This window comes from Panthera tigris, chromosome F3 (genome assembly GCF_018350195.1).
Source record: "Panthera tigris isolate Pti1 chromosome F3, P.tigris_Pti1_mat1.1, whole genome shotgun sequence".
Taxonomy (NCBI): domain Eukaryota; kingdom Metazoa; phylum Chordata; class Mammalia; order Carnivora; family Felidae; genus Panthera; species Panthera tigris.
In genome coordinates this window covers 7823945-7847894 of record NC_056678.1, presented here as the reverse complement: position 1 = coordinate 7847894, position 23950 = coordinate 7823945, and the positions used below count along the sequence as shown (strand labels likewise).

General features: G+C 41.6%; 1 protein-coding gene across 1 annotated transcript in view; it reads right to left on the bottom strand.

Annotated features, from left to right (window-relative positions):
• The window catches only part of PLD5 (phospholipase D family member 5), a 339966-nt gene that overhangs the window by 258507 nt on the left and 57509 nt on the right, over positions 1 to 23950 (bottom strand). The window lies entirely within an intron of this gene.

Here is a 23950-nt window from a genome sequence, read left to right as displayed (position 1 = left end):
AATGTGCCCTCTTTTTGCTGCCAGCGTTTGGTTGATTGAATGACAGAGCAGCAAACAAAGAGAACATTAGAGTTTGCAAAAGACAAGTGACACAAATAAGGCACTGTGGGATTGTGATTTGAGGGCAGGCACACCAGGTACATCTCACAGGGGTGAGCGGCAGGAGGCCTCTGAGAAGTCAGCGAACTGCTTCCAGGCCTTTCCTCCTGCCAGCAGTTGCTGGTGGCATTAGAGAAGAGAAGCAAAACGTGTTTAATTGAATTTAAAAATTTGTAGGGAGGGGCGCCTGGGTGGCTCAGTCAGTTAAGCTTCAGACTTCACCTCAGGTCATGATCTTATGGTTCGTGAGTTCAAGCCCTGCGTTGGGCTCTGTGCTGACAGCTCAGAGCCTGGAGCCTTTTTCAGATTCTGTGTCTCCCTCTCTCTCTTCCCCTCTCCCACTCGTGCTCTCTCTCTCTCTCAAAAATAAATAAACACTAAAATTTTTTAAATAAATAAAAATAAGCAGGGAAACTGTAACATGTGTTATACATTCTCCTAACACTAGCGATTCAGAACTGGGCTTTTAAGGGGTCTCTGCCCTTAAGCATCTCACCTTTCAGGTCTGGCAGGGGTGTGTGTGTTGCAGAGGATGGATGGTGAAGGACAACACAGTGTGATGCATGCTGTTACAATGGTACTGAGACCAGGATAGTGACTCCTTCATAGGACAGTTCCCTAGGAGCAGGCTGATCCTGGTGCCACCATGCCCCCCGCCATGCATACCTAATTCTTGAAATGGGGAATCCAAGGTTTCCTCTGGACTCACCATAAAGCGAAATGAGTTATTCGGAACAGTCGTGAGTGAACAAGAACACATTGTCAGAGTCAATATGGAGCAGCCAACAGGTACCAGCAGAAACGTTGTATTTTCGTGCTCTCTGTGTTTGCCTCCATGACAGATAAAGGTGAATGAAAAACGACAACCAATTGCCAGTTGGTCTCTGAAAAGCCAAGGGCTGTTTTGGAGACCTGTATTCTACACTGCGCTTTTAACAAGCTGAAAAAAAGCTTGAATCTTTCAATATATCGAAATAAGCCCAAGCCCTTCCAACTTACTACAATAGAAGATTTATTGTGAAGACCCCTGGTTAAGATTGTTTTATGTCTCTTGTCTAAATTATTTGTTTCCTGATCACTGTAAAGGATGATACTTCATCCAGCTAGGGGAAAACACCACGGTGGACAAAACTCAACAATTCTTTACTTTAAACAAATTAAAAAGCAAAGAAAAGTCAGGATGGACTTTGGGTATAACAGTGACAAGATTTATCTTTGGTATTGCTAGTGTGTAGTTTTCCGTTTATTTGAAAAAAGAACACATGCACACATGCACGCACAAGTCGCACACATCTATAAAAGGTGTGGTTAGGGAAGCTTATATAGTAGGAGCAGAAGGGAACTTAAAGCCATCTAACCCGCCCAGTCACTCAGTGCAAGGATCTCACCTCAGCACCACTAACCTACAGCAACATCCTCTTCTGCTTGGTCATTTGGAGCTAGCAAAAGCTCACTACTTGATGAATCACCACTGACTTTTTTAAAGTCCTTATTTACATGGGAAGACATCTGAAGAAAAGAAGCCTATCTTGAATCACTATGACTGAGCACCCACCCAGATGGCCCCTTCCCTTCTGACCCGGTTCCTAACTCCCTTGTGGCTCTTCTTCCTGTCCCCCTCCCATCCCTTATCTCTATCCTTCTTTGTTTTTCCCTTTTTGGACCTCCTTCCATCCTTTACCCCCTCACTGCCTCCCAACGCTGCCGCTGTTTCTGCTCTGCCGCAAACCTGCCAGTGCTCCCTGCATCCCAATGTCCTCCTGGTCCTCTGCCCTCACTCCCAACCACTTCCACGCCTGAGTGGGCTCTTCCCCCAGAAAATCCATCTGTCCTGACTGCAAAGGGTCCACTACACACAAATGATAATGACCCCAGGCAATGGATGAAGAAATGCAATTTTATAATACAGGCAAGTGAGGTCACTAGTAGCAGAAGGGGGAAGGGGTGGAAGTGAAGCATTTCAGTAGATATTTTAACAGAATTCAAACCTTATCTCATTAACAGCATTTAGGACAAATGCAGCCTACTGTTTTTATATGTGCCAACATCCCCCTTCTCCTCACCATTAACTTATTTATCAACCCCCTTCTTCAAAGACTCAGGTAGAGAAGCTCAAAACAAGCCATGCCCATGGAGGGACATTGCTTTGGGGGCGGGCGGGATACAAGAACATTGGAGCAAAGCACCATGCTGAGCCAAAAAGCAGTCACCCCCTGCAAGGACAGTGCCCTTGACCGTGGTCTCAGGCTGAGAGGGAGCTGAGCGGAGTCACTGCCAGGCCACTCGTCAATCTTCACTGGGCTCATTGATAGTGACTGCTCTTCAGTCCCTCATGCCTTCCCACCACCACATACTTAGCACTCTTTTGAAAGCAAAACCACCATCCAGACTCCTAAGCCACAAGATAAATTATTAAAAGATCACCGAACCAGGAAAAGAAGAAGAGTTAAGTACTTTTCATGTTCTTCCTTTCTTTCCTTAGAGCGACGAGCCTTCATTTCTTCATTCATCAGAGAGGTGGCCTGGGTTCTACTTTGTCACCAAGGTTCCATAGATGGGGCAGTAGTAACTAGCACCCATTTGCATATGGCCTGACAGTTCACAAAGCCATTTTGCATACACATCAGTCATTCTGTGCTCTGGCCTTTTCTGATTCTCAATCTCTCTCTCTCTCTCTCTCTCTCCCTCCCTCCCTCCCTCCCTCCCTCCTTCCCTCCTTCCCTCCCTCCCTTTTTACTGATCCTCTCTCTTGAAGTCAATGTCTGGAGCTGCCTGACCATCCAGTCTCCCCTATGTAGTACATCCTGGCCTTTCCCTCAGAGTCTGCAGGCAGTAGAATCAGGCTAGAGGCTTGCCTCGGGCTGTTTCTGAGTGGAGAGAATGTATCATTTTTGCACGTGTATGTCAAGGTGCCATTGTGTAATGAACTGTGTTGTCTGCCTAAGTGTAAAGTATGCCCAATCTCCTGTGATGTGGGTCCCAGCCCAAAGAGCTGTGCTATCATTTTCTACATGGTCTAAGTAGCCTATCTTGTACTTCAAGGATTAATCAAGGATTTCATCAATCAGGGATTTCATCACTGCTTGCCTCACAGAGGAGAGTTTAATTCTTTAACAGTAAATACAGCTTCTTCCCACAAAAGCATTGGAGAATGGCTGCCCTGCCTTTCAGCCTGAGCAATGGAATCTCATCCTCTAGATTGGGGATGCGACCCCAGCCCCAGGACACCTCACATAGGAGGTCTGGTATCTTGAAATACAAGCAATTATAAGAGAATATTATGAAAAATTATAAGCTGGGCAATCTAGAAGAAATGGACAAATTCCTAAAAACATACAAACTACCAAAACTGAAACAGGAAGAAATAGAAAATTTGAACAGATCCATAACTGCAAAGAAATTGAATCAGTAGTCAAAAATCTCCCAACAAACAAAAGTCCAGGATAAGATGGCTTCCCAGGGGAATTCTACCACACATTTAAGAAAGAGTTAATACCTATTCTTCTCAAACTGTTCCAAAAAATAGAAATGAAAGGAAAACATTCAAGTGTATTTTACGAGGCCAGCATTACCTTGATTCTAAAACCAGACCAAGACCCCACAAAAAAGCAGAATTATATGCCAGTATCCCTGATGAACATGGATGCAAAAATTCTCATCAAGATACTAGCCAAATGAATCCAACAGTACATGGAAACGATTATTCACTATGATCAAGTGGGATTTATTCCTGGGATGCAGGGCTGGTTCAATATTCACAAATCAATCAACATGAAACAACACATTAATAATAAAAAAAAAAAGGATAAGAACCATTTGATCCTCTCAATAGATGCAGAAAAAGCACTTGACAAAATATAGCATCTATTATTGATAAAAAATAAAATCCTCAACAAAGTAGGGACAGATGGAACATACCTCAACATCATAAAGGCCATATATGAAAGACGTACAGCTAATATCATCCTCAATAGGGAAAAACTGAGAGCCTTTCTTCTATGATCAGGAACAAGGCAGAGATGTCTACTCTCACCATTACTATTTAACATACTGGAAGTCTTAGCCTCAGGAATCAGACAACAAAAAGAAATAAAAGGCATCCAAATCAGCAAAGAAGTCAAACCTTCACTATTTGCAGACAACATGATATTTTATGTAGAAAATATAAAAGATTCTACCAGAATCTTGCTAGAAGTAATACAAGGATTCAGCAAAGTCACAGGATATAAAATAAACGTATAGAAATCTATTGCATTTCTATACACCAATAATGAAGCAGCAGAAGAGAAATTAAGGAATCAATCTCATTTACAACTGCACCAAAAACCATAAAATACCTAGAAATAAGGTTAACCTAAGAGGTAAAAGATTTGTACACCTAAAACTATAGAACACTATTAAAGAAGTTGAAGACATAAAGAAATGGAAAAACATTCCATGTTCATGGATTGAAAGAACAAATATTGTTAAAATGTCTACACTACTCAAAGCAATCCACACATTTGATGCAATCCCTATCCAAATACCACCAGCATTTTTCACAGAGATAAAACAAACAATCTTAAAATTTGTATGGAACCACAAAAGACCCCAAATAGCCAAAGCAATCCTGAAAAAGAAAAACAAAGCTGGAGGTACCACAATTCCAGACTTCAAGCTATATTACAAAGCTATAATCATCAAGATAGTATGGTACTGGCACAAAAACAGACACATGGATCAATGGAACAGAACAGAAAACCCAGAAATGAGCCCACAACTATATGGTGAACTCATCTTTAACAAAGCAGGAAAGAATATCTAATGGAAAAAAGAAAGTCTCTTCAACAAATGGTGTTGGGAAAACTGGACGGTGACATGCGGAAGAATGAAACTGGACCACTTTCTTACACCATACACAAAAATAAATTCAAGATGGTGGAAAGACCTAAATGTGAGACAGGAAACAGCTCTTTGACCTCGGCCAGAGCAACTTCTTACTAGACACATCACCAGAGGAACGGAAACAAAAGCAAACATAAAATATTGGAACTTCATCAAGATAAAAAGTTTCGGCACAGCGAAGGAAACACTACAAAACTAAAAGGCAAATGATGTATTGGGAGAAGGTATTTGTAAATGACTTAATCTGATAAAGGATTAGTATCCAAAACCTATAAAGAACTTATCAAACTCAACACCCAAAAAACAAATAATGCATTTAAGAAATGGGCAGAAGGCTGGGTAACTTGGGCGGCTCAGTCGGTTAAGTGGCCAACTTGGGCCCAGGTCATGAACGTATGGTTTGTGGGTTTGAGCCCCACATCGGGCTCTATGTTGACAGCTTAGAGCTTGGAGCCTGCTTCGGATTCTGTGTGTCTCTCTCTGCCCCTCCCCTACTCATTCTCTGTCTCTTTCTGTCTCTCAAAAATAAATAAATGTTAAAAATTTTTTTTTCAAAAAGAAATGGGCAGAAGGCATGAATAGACATTTTTCCAAAGAAGATATCCAGATGGCTAACAGACACATGAAAACATGCTCAACATCATTCATCATCAGGGAAATACAAATCAGAACCATGAAAAGATACCACCTGACATCTGTCAAATGGCTAAAACACAGGAAACAACAGATGTTGGTGAGGAGAAGGAGATAAGGGAATCCTCTTGAACTGTTGGTGGCAAAACTAGTGCAGCCACTGTGGAAAACAGTATGGAGGTTCTGAAAAAGTTAAAAATAGAACTACCTTGACCCAACAATTGCACTAATAGGTATTTACCCAAGGTATAAAAAAAAAACAGATTCAACGGGGGTACATGCACTCTGGTGTTTATAGCACCATTATCAACAATAGCCAAACTATGAGGAAAGCCCAAATGTCTGCTGACTGATGAATGGATAAAGAAGATGTGGTGTGTGTGTGTGTGTGTGTGTGTGTGTGTGTGTGTGTGTAATGGAATATCACTCAGTCATCAAAAAGAATCTTGCCATTTGCAATGACGTGGATAGAGCTAGAGTGTATTATGCTAAGTGAAATACGTCAATCAGAGAAAGACAAATACCGTGTGATTACAGTCATATGTGGAATTTAAGAAACAAAATAGATGAACATATGGGAAGGAAAAAAAGAGACAGAGAGGGAAGCAAACCATAAGAGACTCTTAACAATAGAGAACAAACTGAGGGTTGATGGAGGGTGGGGGATGGGCTAAATGGGTGATGGATATCAAGGAGGGCACTTGTTATGATGAGCACTGGGTGTTACATGTAAGTGATTAATCCCTGAATTCTATGCCTGAAACCAATACTGAACCATATGTTAACTAACTAGAATTTAAATAAAAATTTGAAAAGCAAAAAAAATTTTAAGTAAAAAAATTTCTTGCCTCTACCAAAAAAAAAAAAAGAGAGAGAGAGAGAGAGAGAGAGAGAGAGAGAGAGAGACTGATACCTTGGGAGGGTGGGAGAGACTTGGTAAATAAACGACTAGATGAATAACTCAACAACAAACAAAATAAATGACATGACTAAAAAATGACTTGGGTAGACATTTCTCCAAAGATGATGACATACAAGTAATACTGAACAACACTAAGGAAACTCAAGTCAAAACCACAGTGAGATAGGACTTCACGCTCATTAGAATGGCTAGTATGCAAAAATGGGGAAAAAAAGTTGTTGACAAGGACGTGGAGAAATTGGAACCCTTGTACATTACTGGTGGTGATGTAAAATAGTGCAGCCACTGTGGAAAATGGTACAAAAGTTCCTCAAATAATTAAAAATAGAATTCCCATATGATCCAGCAATGCTACTTCTAGGCATATATCCAAAAGAATGGAAAGCAGGGATTCCAACAGAGATTTATACACTCATGTTCTTAGCAGCATTGTTCACAACAGCCGAGAGGTAGTAGAAACCATCCAAATCAATGGATGAATGCATAAAGAAAATGTTTATGTGAATATACCCAATCATCCATATACATCAATAAAATGGAATATTAGTCAGTCTGAAAAAGGACAGGAATTCTGACATGTGCTATAACATGAATGAACCTCAAAGGCGTTATGCTAAGTGAAGTAAGCCAGTCACAAATGACTAACACTGCATGATTCCATCTATATGAGGTACCTAGGGCAGCCCAATTCATAGGTAGAAAGTAGAACCAGATTGCCAAGGGTAGGGGGGGCAAAAATGGGTATAGAAGTACAGTTTTGCAAGATGGAAAGAGTCCTATGGATAGATGGTGGCCATGGTTGTACATCAATGTGAGTGTACTTAATACCACTGAACTGCACACTTACAAGTGGTGAAAATGGTAAATGTTATTTATGTCTATTTTACCACAATAAAAATTACTTACAAAGAAAAACCTAGCAACCATTAACAACTGCTGAGTTTGGGCACTCTCAGTTTTCCTCCCTACTAGGTCTCTCCCTAAATGGTCCAAAGACTCTCCCTTGGACCCTGGCTCCCGCTCAACTGACTCTTGGGTCTTGCACACCTCAGAACCTTTCTTCCACATTCCACGAAGTCAAGACTTGCTGATTTAGATGGCATCCTCTGCTTCTCAGCCTAGGAGACAACTAGCTACATTGATTGGTCCAGCAGAGGGAGATCTGGGGTGAAAAGTCTCACACTCCAGGTAAGAGTAACAAGCACTTCTGTTTTGCCATTTTGTATATAGTTCACTGAGGTCACCCATCTGCACAGGATTCAGCACCCAGATGAAATCTGTGTTCTTACCCATTACCTGCCCAGCCACCCTTCTGATGCCCCCGTGCCAGAACACACTGCGTGCCCTCCCCTTCCCTCTTGGCTCATTCCCCTCTGCATGTACCTGGCTTCAGCTCTCTCTGTCAATCTCAAATCAATATCAGCTCATTCCCCTATTTCAAGGGATTGTGCAAATAAAGCCATGTGTGTGGGTTTGCACAGGGAGGGAGATGGGACCACAATCAGCCATTGCTAAAATATCAGGCGCTGATGAAGAGCAGGGGGAGACACATTCCAAGACCCATCACTACAGACACTTAACAGTTGAGTTATAGCAAAGCTCTCTTCATTGCTTGTTTTTGTTCCCTACCTTTTTAAAAGCAACTTTTTTTCAATTTTACATCTTAGATCAAATAGAAGCACATCTTATATTCCCTATATTTTGTAGCTGCTATTTCTTCTTCTGACAAGTCTATTTTTTCGCAGTTGCATTATTTCTATGGTAAGTTCAAGGAGGGTGTATGTCCCCATGCACTTTCTATTCTCCTTTCTGTCCATATATTTATGCAAAAGGCCAAGCTCAAAGCCTGAGACCCCTTAATTCTTCCCTGTTTGTTGCCCCAAACACCTGCTTTTATTCCATCACCCAATCTAACCTCATAGTAGATCCATCTTTTCATCAATTCTCAACAAAACATGTAAATAAATCTGCACTAATATATTCATGGATGTTAATAAGGATACACAACACACTTCATTTGTTATCTGTGGCTTTCAGGAAGACCCTTTAGAACACCAGGGCATATTGGAATCTATAGCAAACTGATAGGATGACATTTCTAGGCAAAAGAGGAACAAAAGCTAACATTTACTGATGTTCCTCACTATTCCAAATATGGTGCAGAGTGAAATCTTCATAGGTATTTTAAGATAATACATGAGTCTACTAAGAAATTTCTCGCTCCCAATGGGGATGCCCTCAAGTCCCTGGGAATGTGCTCTTCTCAGCCTCTGGAATTTTCCAGTGGAAAGCCTTCATCTTTTCAGCACCCCTGCATAGCCACTGTCATTGCAACAGGTCAGGTGATGAACAAGAGACGAGAAGTTTGCCCAGAGACCAGCATCTGGTAAGCGGCAGAACTTGAAAGCAAACTAAGACCGCGAGCTGCTCAAACCTCAAGCAAGCAGCAATACCCTCGGATAATATTTCAAGGGCTCCAAGGAATCTCCTTCATCTCCAAGCCCCTTCCTGGAGTTTTTCTCTCCCTCTCTGCTTTACCCTACCACCCAGGGCCCCACACCAGCCAAGTTCTAAACTGCTTATTTAAGCCCAGCTATTGTTTGAACAATTTTGATCTTTAGTGCTTCATTATCAAGTTTTATCAACTCTGCATGCAAAATACCTTGGGGACCATCCCCTGGGAAATCTTTTAAATCAACCCATTTCTGGCCTTCTGCTATCTGATATGTCGCATTTTTCAATCAAAGTTTTTAATAAAAATCCACTTTCCACCATCATATACATCCAAGGGCCTGTGTTCCCCTTGCATTGGGGAAGGGGGTGCATTCTATATTTCCATGGATCTGCTCTACTTCCAACACAAATGAAGTGCTATGACCTTGTGATGTGTCAAGTGTTTGCCTGCGTGCAAATGCTTTCCTTTTGTATCAAACTCCAGGTATGCATGGACTGGAGAATGAGCCTCCCCTAGAGGTTACAGTAGGACCAATACTACCTCCTGCCAAAGCTCACTGCTATATATGAATCTGCACAAAAAGAGGGGAAAAAAAAGAACTAAAAAGAATGAGCAAGCACAGTTTTGTCGGCTGCCAAATATGTCAAAAAATAAGACCAGATGTCCTTGGGGATTCTGAAGATGGTCATCCCTTTTTTTTTCTCTCTCTGCTGTGTGACTGTCTTAAAATGTACCTGGGATTTGTTTTTGTCAGGTGTGGTAAGGTGACAGACAAGGTTACAACTGCCTTCAAAGAAGAGTTTATTACTTGAAATTCCCAAGAGGAGGGGACATGCAGGGCCACATGCAGGGCCACATGGGGAAGCACCAGGGTCATTCGGGTCACAGGAATGAGGGCAGAGAATGGGCCACAGCCTTTACTGTGGTTTCATGGGAAGGAATGGGCAAGGTGGGGTAGGCAACTCTGAGCCATGACTGGATCATTAGGATTGGATAGTGTGAATAACTTCAGTGAGCTCTGGGTGAGAGGGGTCTGTACCTGGCCCTGGGGTGATTTAGGGCAGAAGAAATATTGGTTTGGTTTTATAAGAGTTACATAGAGGAGGTAGTTGGGGGGTTGGGGCTTTGGAGGGGTTGGTTCAAATATGAAAGTCATGCCTACAGACAAGTTGTTTGCTATCTCTAGAAATTAGCTAGCCCTAAGAGGGGCAGTCTCTCTAGGATTAGCAAGGACTCGTATGTGTGAAAGCATCATAAAATTAAAGTAATGCTATAGTGCAGCAGCCTATCTACCAAGTTCAATCCAGAAATAGTACAAACCAAAAGAGGATCTGGAAATGAATCAATCCCAGTGAGCCCATAGTCCATGGTTTGTGGCCTGTGAACCCACAGCATACATCCACCAAAAGCTGCCTCTTATTGACATGGAAAACCACATTGGCTTTGATATCCAATTGACACAGAATGATATGATTCTCTATGCCATATTTATGATGACATGGCCAAGGCCAGAGGTGTGAATTATATATTATCTTCTTTAACAACAGAACACTCTACATTATTTTATACACTATTCTTAACATTGTGGGATGCACTCATTAATAAAAATTTGGATTTTCCATAATGATATTATATTGAAAAATAACTATTTAAATGAAGGAAAGACTTTCCTTGGAACACATATTAAAACTATTAGTTTACTTTTGGATAGTGGAGACTGAGGCTGGGTCTGTGGCTGATAGAAGGTACAGAAAAAGTCATTAATAGGAGGGAGCTACTCCTCCAAAGCCCAGGTCCCATGAAGGGTTCCAGCGGTGGACACCAAGACTTTTAATGACATCACCTGTCATTTCATAATAAGCGCGTAAGTCCTTAGGTAAGAACTTGTCTTAGCAGAGAGGAACAATAAATTAATGATTGAAATATGTCTCAGTATACTTCAGTTCCTCAAGCTAAAATGAATTAAGTCATACATCGTGGAAAATTTGATAGGGAAATACTTTGGCACAAAGGTTTTGCATTAGCTTAATTACCCGAGGATTAAAATGCAGGGGTGTGGGTTGCCTGGATGGCTCAGTCGTTGTGCATCCAACTCTTGATTTCAGCTCAAGTCATGAGCTCACAGCTCATGAGTCTGAGCCCCACATCAAGCTCTGTGCTGACAGTGCAGAGCCTGTATGGAATTCTTTCTCTCTCTGTCCCTTCCCCCACTGCTCTTTCTCAAAATAAATAAGCCTTAAAAAAGAATAAATAAAATGCAGGGATGACTAAAATTCATTCAGAAACAGGTATTTATTTGGAGTCTATCTCAACAGTATCTTTCCAATGAGGACTGAGTATCGAATAAGACAGATGTGATTTCTCCTCCTGGAGCTCATATTCTAACAGAAGAGGCAAATAATAAATAAGCAACAAATTAGCAAAGCAATGTATGATGTTGACAATGAACAGGCTGACATGATGGTGACTGGGGGCTGGTTCCTCTGATGAGGGAAGATGAGGAAGGTGTCCTTGAAGAAGTGACATGTCATCTAAGAACTGAAGATCCTGACCAAGGGAAGGAAGGAGGAGAAGGATTCCAGAGAATGGGAACAGCATGTTATGTTGCTTCGGGTGGAATTTCAGTAGGCAAGAACCCATGAGACAAGACTAGAAAGGAAGCAGGGGTAAACCATAAGGGTCTTGTAAACCCAGGCTGAAGAGATGCATTTTATCTTCAGTACCGCAGAACAATATTCAAAGATTTAAGGCAGGAAGGTGGCACGATGTAATTGGACTAGTTTTCACTCTGAACCATTTGAGAATAGGTTGCAGATATTATGTCTCATTGGCCTTGAATGATTAAAACAAAAACAAAAACAAAAACAAAAAACCTCTCCTACATAAACATAGTACAAAACCACAGTGCAACTATCAAAATCAGAAAATTAACACCATACAATCCACAGAACCCTTTCAAGTTTCACCAGTTCAATCCAGGACCATGCACTGTCCCAGATGTCATGTGTCTCCAGTCTCCTTTGACCTAGAACAGTTTCTCAGCCTTTTCTTGACCTTCATAACCTTGCTATTTTTGAAGATTATGGGCCATCTGTTTAGTAGAATGACCCTCAACATGGGCTTGTCTAATGTTTCTTAATTACTGGATCCAAATTATGCATCTAGGGCAGGAATATCGTATCAGAATATCAGAAGGGATACTGAGTTCACATTGTATTCTATCAAGAGGTGCCCAATTTTGAGTTGCCCTGTGGTGCTTCCTTTGGTCACTTGATCATGGTGGTGCCCACCATGTGTGTCCACTATAAAGTCACAGCTTCCCTGTTATAACTAAGAAGTATCTAATAAGCACATACTTTGAGACCATGCAAGTATCTTGCTCTTCAGCAAGCTTTCACCTGTGAGTTTTAGCAGCTATCAATAACTCTTGCCTGAAGCAACTGTCTTTAGTTGCTATGTTGGCTGCCAAATGGTGGTTTTCTTCTACATTTATTGGTTAGCACTGTATTGAAAGGAAGAACTTTCTCTTCTCCTGCATGCATTCATTCATTTACCAGTATTAGTACAGACTCACAGATTCTTGTTTTTTTTTCTAAGTATTATAATAGTTACTTTTACTACTTGTTTTGGTGTTTAAATTCTACCAGTTATAGCCACTTGGAGCACCTCCAAATTAGCTTCTTTTTCCTCCTGCATGTCCCCATTTATATGTGAGAGTTTCCCCTATATTATAACACAATGAAATGTTCTAGGCACATCTCATAGTATCTCTGCCTCTACCCTAGAATTAGGCTTCCCTCTAAGGACTACTTTTTTTTTTTTTTCAGTAGAGAATACTATTTAGAAGCCAAGACCTAAGTGCTAAGCATGCTCATTTTACCAAAGTATTACTTCTCCCAGAACCTCCCCATGCACAAAGCTAGGAAATAAACATATCTCTCTCTCTCTCTCTCTCTCTCTCTCTCTCTCTCTCTTCACATCAATCTTTTTATATAAGAAATCTGAGTTCACTCTAACACAAACTTCAATCAACATCCCAGACTTATGCTCATTTTTCCCTTTTATACTTGTAACCCCCTTCACTGACAATGAGAAACCTGGCTCCCCATATCTTCAGTATATTTACATATTTGTTCAGTTCCCTATGTGTAACAATTGCCCAATCCTGCCAGACCACCACCTCCATTAGTTTCCTCACTTATCATCAAACCTGCTATGTTCTCCTAAAAGTATTAGGGAATGAAATACGGAGGAGGGCCACCTGGGTGGTTCAGTCGGTTAAGCATCCAACTTTGTCTCAGGTCATAATCTCACAGCTCATGAGTTCAAGCCCCATGTCAGGCTCTGTGCTGGCAGCTCAGAGCCTGGAGCCTGCTTCAGATTCTCTCTCTCCCACTCTCTCTGCCCTCCCCTGCTCATGCTATGTGTCTCTCTCTCTCAAAAATAAATAAACATTTAAAAAAAGTTAATGGAGTATGATTTTACTCTTCCAAACTATTTCTGTGGCTGCTGTTGGAGAATAAATTTTAAGAGGGAAAGAGAAGCATCAGGGAGAACAGTCCAGAGGCCACCTATTCATTAATATAGTCAAGAGACAAATGACTTAAGAAGATAAAAGTAAGAGGCGCCTGGGTGGCTCAGTTGGTTAACTGACTCTCGTCTTCCACTGAAGTCATGATCTCGTGGTTCATGGGATAGAGCCCCACACTGGGCTCTGTGCTGATGGCGCAGAGCCTGCTTGGGATATTCTCTGCTCTTGGGATACTCTCTCTCTCTGCTCCTCCTCCACTCACATTCTCTCTCTCTCTCTCTCTCTCTCTCACAGAATAAACTTTTTTAAAAAATTAAAAATTAAAAAAAAGTAAGATAAAAGTGGAAGAACCCACAGTATGTTTGGGAGTTGGAGCTGGCTGAGGAGTTGGCTGCTATGGGTGGGGTATGAGGGGAAAGGAGGAATCTGGATGATGCCCAGGGTTTGATTTGAGCACCGATGGTAGGAACGTTCAGAAATGAGAAAAACAAGGACAGAAGAGACTTCTAGGAGGTGGAAGTTATGAAGAGTCGTATGTTGGAATCTTAATGGAAGATTCCTATTAGTAATATCCAAGGGGCAATGCCAAATAAGCAGTTGAATGTATGGGTCTGGAGTTCAGGGGAGATGCACAGATTCACATCAGCAGCACTGAAGGTGGTGTGTAATATCACAGGGCTAAAAGAAATCACCAAAAAAGAGGGGGAGCCTGAGGCCAAGCGCCATAACACTTAGAGTCTGCCAGAGGAGGGTGAGTCAGCGAGGAAGACAGAAGGGGAGGCTGTGAGACGGAGTGTAACCAAGAGACGTGGTGTCCTGGAAACCAAGAAAAGAAAGCATTTCAAGTGGGAGGGAACACCTCTTTGGGTCGAAAGTTGCTGACCTGTCCAGCGAGGTGCCCAAAAGGCTTGGTTCATGGAAGTCGTCAGTGCACCAGGGTGAAAGCTTTCACTACTGGGGGGAGGCTGCCAGAAGGAGCCTAAAATCAAACAGAATGGATGTCTTTCTGGCAGTGTGGTGAACTAGTCATCAGGAGCAAGCTTCCCCATAGAAAACAGACAAAGTAGGGCACCTGGGTGGTTCAGTCGGTTGAGCATCTGGCTTTGGCTCAGGTCATGATCTCATGGTTCGGTTAGTGAGTTTGAGCCCCATGTTGGGCTATGGGCTGACAGCTCAGGACCTGGACCCTGCTTGGATTCTCTCTCGCCACTTGCGATCAAGTTCTTCTAGAGTTCTAATCTCTTTTGTAACTTTCAAGTCATTTGTTATCTTTTAGAAGTTGTTCTGTGTCCTGCCTGATCATCTCCCTTTTCCCCGTTTTTCATTTACTCCCCCCTCCCATCTTTTCCTTTTTAGGGGGTTCTGCTGTAACGGAGTTACTTTTTTTACAATTTTTTTTCTCCCTTTGCTTGCTGTTTACTTTTTCTTTACTGCTCCAGAAGCTTCTCCCTCTGCTTTTGTCTCATTTTTTATCTTTAAATGGAACTCTCTGCTTCCATTTTCATAACCACAAAATCTACTAACTACTTTTCCCTTTTTCCTACCATTTTGGGCCTCCTTGGGAGGACAGAGTCTTGCCAAGACTAAAAAACTCAAGATTCTTGAATTTGAAGATGTTGTATTCATGACTTGCATAATCTTACACATACAACACAAAAAAAACTTTCGTTGCCCTTCTAAACACAGCTCTATGTTCCAGGGCCATGGAATGGTAAGGCCTTGTAAAAAAAACCCAGTGTTTCTCTGAGGTTTCTTCCATGTACATTTTGGTCTGCTTGTTTGTTAAAAGAAAACTGATGAATGCCTCTTCCTGGAATGTAAAAATCCCAGAGCTTGGCTTCTACCACCATACTGGATGATCCGGCCACAGAAGTGTACTACAAGACCATCTGTGTGGCTGGTGGAATCCACTGCAAAATCCAGTTCACTTTAGGAACAGCTGTTTCCTGAGCCACCACATCAGTAAACTTTAAAATTCCACTTTGCAATTTCTAGAATCTGCGTTTCCATTTCATATAATGTTGACAATCCTTCCAGAGTGTCCATAGTTTTCCAGAGCTCCCCATAATATTCCAACAAGTCACAAGGACTGAATAACAAAATGATTTTCCTGGTTCTGGTTTTGAAGAAAATGCACCATGTGTTCTCTTCTCCCGTACACCCCGTGTAGACACTGTGTTCTCTTTTCCCGTACAGACTATGTGGTGCACACATAGGCAGGTGGGGTGGCTGGAGCCCCCGTCTCCTCACAGAGGTCCAGAGTGGAACCCAGATTCCTGAGTGCAGAGTAGCTGGGGGAAGATTTCCTCCCTTTGCTTCAGAAAAATCTCCAGAATGGTTTTTTACATCTGCTTCCAATTTCATGTCCAAAAGTCTTCCTGCTTCATCAAACACCAGGACATCAAAGGATCCACTGGCTAAATGCAGTCCCTCAGTCTTCCTTCAGAACATGCCCTCCAAGTGGCTTGAAATTTCACCTTGGGGTGTCTGGGTGGCTCCGTCGGTTAAGTGTCTGGTTCTTGATCTTGGCTCAGGTCATTATCTCACAGTTTGTGAGATCAAGCCCCACATCAGGCTCTACATTGACAGCGTGGAGCCTGCTTGGGATTCTCTCTCTCTCCTCCCCCCCCCCTCTCTGCCTCTCCCCTGCTCGCTCTCTTTCTCTCTTTCTCTCTCTGCCCCACCCCCCAAAATAAATAAAAACTGAAAAAAAAAAAAAGAAATTTCACCTTATTGGTTACTCTCCAGTGTTTTCCCCAGGATTCCCACTTCCTGTACAAATTATCTAAGCAAAGAGAGGACAGTACCTTGTCTGTTTGAATAACCAATTTTCTTATTGGTATGATAATTATGGCTACATTCCTGTTTTTTTAAATTCTTTTTCTTAAAAGAATTTTCAGGATGGAAATAAAAAATGTGAGCTACCCTTTGACTTAGAAATATTCCCTCTAGGAATATACCTTGCAAATATGCCTTCACAAAAAGAAAGAAACAACACACACAAAGATTTTTCTGATGGGGTTCTTTGGAGTAGTAAAATATCGAGGGAAAAAATACCTATCAGTGATGACACACTCAAACATGTGACACTATACAGCTTGAGAAAGAAAAAGATTTCTCTGTTCTGATTTGAAGAGATCTCCAGGATATAATATATACTATGGGGGAAAAAAGCAATGGGCTGGACAGTACATATGATATGTCACCTTTTGTGTGTAAGAACAAGGAAATGCTGGATAGAGGCATAATATCGTATGAAAATCCTGGAACTATCTCATATGTGTTGTACAATAAAGCAAATAAGGATATATGTTAATTTTATTAAGAGCCAAGATTTTATTTATTTTATTTATTTTTTTTCCTCAAATTTTATTTTTTTTATTTAAAAAAAAAATTAACGTTTATTTATTATTGAGAGACAGATCATGAACAGGGGAGGGGCAGAGAGAGAGGGAGACACAGAATCAGAAGCAGGCTCCAGGCTCTAAGCTGTCAGCACAGAGCCTGACGCAGGGCTTGAACTCACAAACTGCAAGATCATGACCTGAGCCAAAGGGAGCCAAGATTTTAGATATGAGAAAAGAAGTACACAATCGAGTAAGTTAAGAAAAATTCTTATGATGTTAAATGTGAAATGGAATGTTAAAGCAAACTCATGAGTTTTACAAATATACAACCCGGCTTTATCCAACAAAAGGGCCTAAAACAAATGCATCCCATTGCTCCTTGGACAAATGGCCGATTTTGGGTCTGAGGCAGGAAAAGAACAAGGTGAATTTAGAACATACTTTGCCAAATCAAGGAAGCCATCAAGCACCAATGGGGACATGACTAACAAACCCAAAAATATCCCTTTTGTTTGTCTGGCTGGTTAGTTGGCTTGTTATTTTTTTTCTCCCCCAAGAACATTTTTTTTGAAAGTTTATTTATTTATTTTAGTAATCTCCACACCCAATGTGAGGCTCAAACTCACAATCCTGAGATCAAGACTTGCACGCTCCTGTGACTGAGCAGGAGGGACTAGGCACCCCTCCCCAAGAACATTCTTAAAGTAGTTTCCACTGACTAAATATGGGGGACACTTTGAGCAGCAAAAAAATAATAACAACTATAACTTATTGCAAAACATCAAATACATTTTTAAAATATACAAGTCCCATAGTAATAATGAAACAGAGGGAGAAAAAGAAAACTACTAATTTTCCATCACTGACTGTAATTATTAATTACATAGATTGCTTATACCACAAATTGGTAAAGAGAAAAGTGTGCATTTATTGTAACTCCTTAGGAAGAATAGAAGGAAATTCTTTTATGTCCAGATGATGAGGAAATATCAAAATAAGAAATGTAGAAAAACACTCGAATTAGAAGATGACGGTCAATGAGATATTTAATGGTGCCAGATAGCACTGCCTTTAGTTTTCTAGGGCTACCAAAACCAAGTACCACATGCTGGGCTGGCTTAACAGAAATTTATTGTCTCACCGTTCTGGAGGCTAAAAATCCAAATGGAAAATATAGGCAGAGCCACACTCTCTCTGAAGGGGCAAGGGAGGGATGTGTCCAGGCTGCTCTCCTCGGCTCGTAGATGGCCATCCCCTCCCTGTGTCTCTTCACATTGTCTTTCCTGTGTGCACATCTGTCTCTCTGTCCAAATGTCCCTTTCGTATAAGGACACCAGTCACACTGGGCATAAGGGCCCACCTTAGTGACCTCATTTTAATTTGATTACTTCTGTATGGACCCTGTCTGCAAATAAGTCACATTCTGAAGTACTAGGGGTTAGTACTCCAATTTTTGTGTGTGGGGGGGGGGGGTGGGGGGAGAACACAATTCAACCCCAAAAATCCACCTTAGAAGTTGATTGCTCATTTTAAAGGGAAAGTGATACTTTTATAATAAAAAGACTTGGTGATCACAAGCTTAACCGAGTGACCTACATCAACATCCTAACCGTGGAACAAGATGGCCACCCCCACCACGGGTGATGCGATGGGAAGCAGGATGGAGTCTGTTGGCCAAGTGTGTCTAACCTGAGCCCAAGCCTGCCCTCGGGCCTCCCTCAGTTTACAAGAGGGGGAAACAAGGCAAACAGCATTCACAACATCACACGGTCATCTGCAGACAAATTCAGAATATGAAACATTCAACAGTACATCTGACCTCGAGGAGTCAATGCTGTGAAAATAAATGTGTCAGCACTTGTCCAGAATGTGATAGGATAAAAAGACATATTGATACATATTGGTAAGAAGTAAGTAATACATGCTCCTTGACTGGACATCTGTTAGAAAAAAAAAAAGGCTCTAGAATACAATTGGGAGACAATTGAGATGTTGAATATAGACTGAATATAGAGAAGTAGTGAGGTGTGTGCTTCCTGATGAAATGTAAGAGACACAGTAATGGCATATATCCAATGCCATTACAATCAAAATCCCAACAGAGTTGTGTATGTGTGTAACTTTATAAATTAATTCCAAATTTCATATGTAAATTTTAAAAGGATCAGGAGTAGCCAAGATTTTCCTGCAGGAGATTAACAATGTGGGATGTGCCCTCGCAGATATTAAGACTTCTAGCAAGGGTAGAATGATGATGACAGTGTGCTTTCAGTGCAAGGGACTCAGGAAGTGCAGAATTCAGGATGATGGCTGCATTCTGGGGGAGGTGGTTGAGGAGGAGGGATGAGATTGGAAAGAGATCTTTAAGGGCTTCAAAGGCACTAGAAATGGTCTGTTCTATAAGCTGGGTGATGTGTGAGTATTCACCTTATTACTCGTTAAACAGTACAAAGTGACTATATATATGTATAATACATATATAATACATATGATCACATATATATCATATATATCACAATAAACAAAAGAAAACATGGAATGAAGTGGCAAAAAGACCCCTACTAATAGCAGTTAGGAGGTGGCAATAAAAGCATAGAAAACTCTTTTATAACTTTTCATTGTCAAAAAACCAAAAGCAAAGAGTATTAGGACTCTACAGACAGACTCTGAGACAGTAGAGTTCAGTTTGTTTACTCATCTGCTAGCATGTTTATTTCCTGTCACAAAAGATCCTGCAGAAAGGAAACGTGGATAATGCAGGAGGAAAAGGTAACCATCCCAAGAGTGAAGTTGCTGCAAAGACAAGAGAGAACGGGAACCAACACAAAGACGAAACAGCAGACACAGTCTCCAAGGCAGAGAGTGATCAGATTTGATGCTGGGAGGAGAGATGTGGGCTGAGAGCTTCTCCTCCTTCTCTGAGTAGCAGATAAAGCCATAAGCCGAAGAGGCAGAGTGACTGCAGAAGACAAGGAGATTTAGGAGAAGGCATGGAGGCCTTTTTGGGAACAGCAAAGTCATCGGGGCAGGGAAACGAAGTAGGATCGCTGCACTGTGATGTGCACCTATCTGTACCATGTGACAAACAGGTCAGCACAGCCGGCCAGTTTCCTCCAGCTACTTCCACCTTAGAAGACGTTTAGGGGGCTTCCGCAGGTTGAGGACTCAGTCAAGGCTGCAAATGCAAAGATGCACCGTGGAATCAAGGATGGGCAAGGCAGGAGGAGAAGACGGAGGTGGTGATGGAGAGCTTTGAAAGCAGAGGACGGAGGTCCAGGTGGGAGCTAAGAGTGACTGAGGGACCATCAATGAGATGACAAGCTAGTGTCCAGTAGATAGTTGTGTCATGGGTGAGGCTATCAGTGCTGATAATCAAATCTAATGTGTGGTCAAGGGAATTGGTGACTAAGATGGAAACAGACTGGGAGACACGACTATGAGAAACCATTTAGAAGCCAGGGTGTTGGGTGGGGCCTCCAAACTGATGCAGAGGTCGCAAGGGCCTAGAAAAAGAGGGCATTCTGAGAAACTACAAGCTGCTTTTCAGATTTTTGGTAGTAACTAATGTGCTAATCTTTGTAGGTAAATGGATACCTTTTAAAGTGTGAAAATATAATTAGTCACAAATTTTAAACTGTCAACCTCTAGCATACATGCTACATTGTGGCTGATTTTCTAATAAAAAAGAGCATTTGCAGTACAATGCACGTCTTATAATTGCCTATGCTCCTGACACGTTTTAATGATCTACACCAACAGTTTTCGTAAGTGGGGTTATCCATATAATAAGCGTGTATATCTCTTCCAAAGAAGAGATAATAATACCAAAGGGTATTATTTATGATGCTACCATGGTAACACACAGTATCTAAAACAATGTCTAATAAAATCCCCCAGAATTGGTGAGTATCTCACTTTGCCAGGAAAAAATTCCCTCAAATACTCTTTTTAAAAAATTTTTTTTAACATTTATTTATTTTTGAGAGACAGAGCATGAGCAGGGGAGGGGCAGAGAGAGAGGGAGACACAGAATCTGAAGCAGGCTCCAGGCTCCGAGCTATCAGCACAGAGCCTGATGTGGGGCTCCAACTCACAAACCATGACATCATGACCTGAGCTAAAGGCGTATGCTTAACTGACTGAGCCACCCAGGCACCCCTCAAATACTCTTTGAAGGAAAAAATATCTAAGATTTTCTGAGCTATATTTAAGCAGCAGATAATAAATAGCAGAGAAATATTTAAGCAGCAGAGAAATAAATAATGCCACTTGGACTTTGTATGCCCTTCCTTGGATAATGTAAAATAATGGAAGGCTCAAGCCAAACTGACCTGAATTCCATGTATTCCAATAGTCTCTCTACAGTGGCCAGAGCTATGTTTCATGGGATATTAAGAGAAACACTAGACCCCTAATATACATAAGCATCCCCTTCATAGCTGCACAGATTTATAGAACCTGCTAACCCTGGATGTTGGCTATCTTTCGATTTTATGAGCCCCAGAGGCCATATCATCTCATGTGCAGCAGATGTTTGGTATTGGGCAGGTGCTCTCAGACTCTGCTGTATGTCACTGCTGGGGTGTATAAAAGGCATGATGCACTCCCATAGGGATAACAATATAAATTGCTAAAGTTGCTGCTTAGGGTAACCCACCCAGGTAAGCATAGACCATGGTCAACTGAAAAACCCATGCCATGGCAGTACTTGAGTTGGAAGTTATGCAGAGAGAGACAAGAAGAAATACACGAAAATCCCATTCCTCTCCTTGTTCTCTGCTTGAATTTTTTCTTTTAATGCTCACGCAATTCTTAAATTTGATCTCTACACCCACTTTACTCTGTTGGCAAAGAAAATACTTTCAAAGCATCTTCATGAGAAAAGACATGCAAAGTATCAGTTATTTGGTGCCAAGGTCAAAATGACCCTGGTGTAATTGTTTTAATTCCAATTACTGAGGGGTTGAAAACAATAGAGTTGATGTGTTCACAGCTGAGGGATAAAGTAACAGAATAAAAAATATAGAAATATCTGATTCCACGTTGGTACTGTTACAGTGAACATATAGTTTCTGCATTTATTTCACTGTACCGTCCACTATAAAATCAGCCCTCAGTCAGACCAACCAGAAGTGTGCCTGGCTTAGCTTACAGGAAGATTATTTTCTTCCCAACAACAGATGATCTCAATTCCTTTTGTCAAAGACCCTGAAAAATGTCAGAGAAACATGGCAGGACTTAGCATGACAAGCAAAGAACTGGCCACACTTTTTCCGGTGGTCAAAGTCATGGCTCTGGCTTTAGTATTTGTGTCTGGTTATAGGCATATCACCTCACAGAAGAAGGGTCTAGGCAGCAGATTTTTTTTACAGTTTTGCATGGGGGGGGGGTTCTATTGTGATTCAGTGATCGTCATTTTAGTATTACCAATAAGGAAGCAAAGTAATGCAATGGAAAAAGAAGCACAAAAGTGATTCTGAAAAATAAGGTATGGAAGATATTAAAGTCAGGGAAATGATAAAGGAAGGTATTGCTTAGAGAGGGAGTCTGGAATTTAGGAAGAGGGGTATATATCAAGAAGTTATTGGGAGCGCCTGGGTGGTTCAGTTGGTTAAGCGTCCAACTTGGGCTCAGGTCATGATCTCACAGTTTGTGAGTTTGAGCCCCACATCGGGCTCTGTGCTGACAGCTCAGAACCCGGAGCCTGTTTCAGATTCTGTGTCTCCCTCTCTCTCTGCCCCTTCCCTGCTCATGTTCTCTCTCTGTCTCAAAATAAATAAAACATTAAAAAAAATAAATTATAGAAAGATTCACATTCTCTTACCCACACAAGGGAAGGTAATGGATAACCAAGAAGCAATCTGACCAAATAAAGGTTTCCGCAGGCATACCCCAAACCCGCTCCACATCTGGTTGTCCTAGAATCAGGACACCTGCCTTATGAAAAGAAGAGTTATCAGAGTCAGGGGCACACACAGTATACTTGGCTGTGCCTGGGGAATGTTTGGGGAGGAGCCTGGGAGGAATACATCTTGCTGTCAAAGAGCAATGCCACGCAGAAGAATACCAAAACACATCACTTAAAAATGAATGTGAGCCTTCGAGCCCCTTGCTTGTGCTGACCTCAGCTACTTGTGCTGACCTAAGGCAGAAGCAGCTCTAAGTGAGAAGCTCTGTCTACAGTGAGGATCCCCAGTGGCTCACCTGGTTGATGGCAGCATTGCTGCTCAGAGGGAGACCAGTCTGGGGTCTGACAGGGACAAGGCAGATGGCATCTCCAGCTGTATCATGGGTTCAGAGGCCTTGAGGCAGCCCGGTACTTACCTGGCTCTGCCTGACCATCTCCCCGTGGGGCTGGAAGCCCATGGTGTGTGGGAGGGAGGGCAGGGAGGGAGGCAGGGAGACAAACACGAAGTCATCTTGAGGGTTTTGGGAATCAAGAATTCTGTCAGAGAAGACCAAAAAAACGTGGGGGGTTTATTTTGCTTGTGTTTTCTCTATTTCATTTGCGGTTCACCAGGATGAAATGAAATGCATGTTGTACAAAGTTAGCAATAAAAACGTTCAAGTAAAAAGACCTTACTAAGAAATGTGTTTCCATTTATTTAACTCAAAATTAATTTTAATTTTTTTTAAGTTTTTATTTATTTATGAGAGATAGAGACAGCAAGAGTGGGGGAGGGGCAGAGAGAGAGGGAGACACAGAATCGGAAGGAGGCTCCAGGCACTGAGCTATTAGCACAGAGCCTGACGTGGGGCTCAAACTCACAAACCATGAGATCATGACTTCAGCCGAAGTAGGACGCTTAACCAACTGAGTCACCCAGGTGCCCCAACCCAAAATCAATTTTAAAAGTTTGTCTTCATAGGCAACAGTTAGTTATTATATTCAACTGGCATTTAGGCTTTATTTCTTAGTCCCTTCTCCAACGGGGAATTTGCTTTCTGCTTGATGAATGGATTCCATTTCTTTTTGCCTGAGTATATGCTAAATACAGTCTGACATTAATCAGAACTGTAGACAAGATGGAGACTTACACTGAACTTGGTCATCATGAGTGGTTGCTTGCAATTTTTCT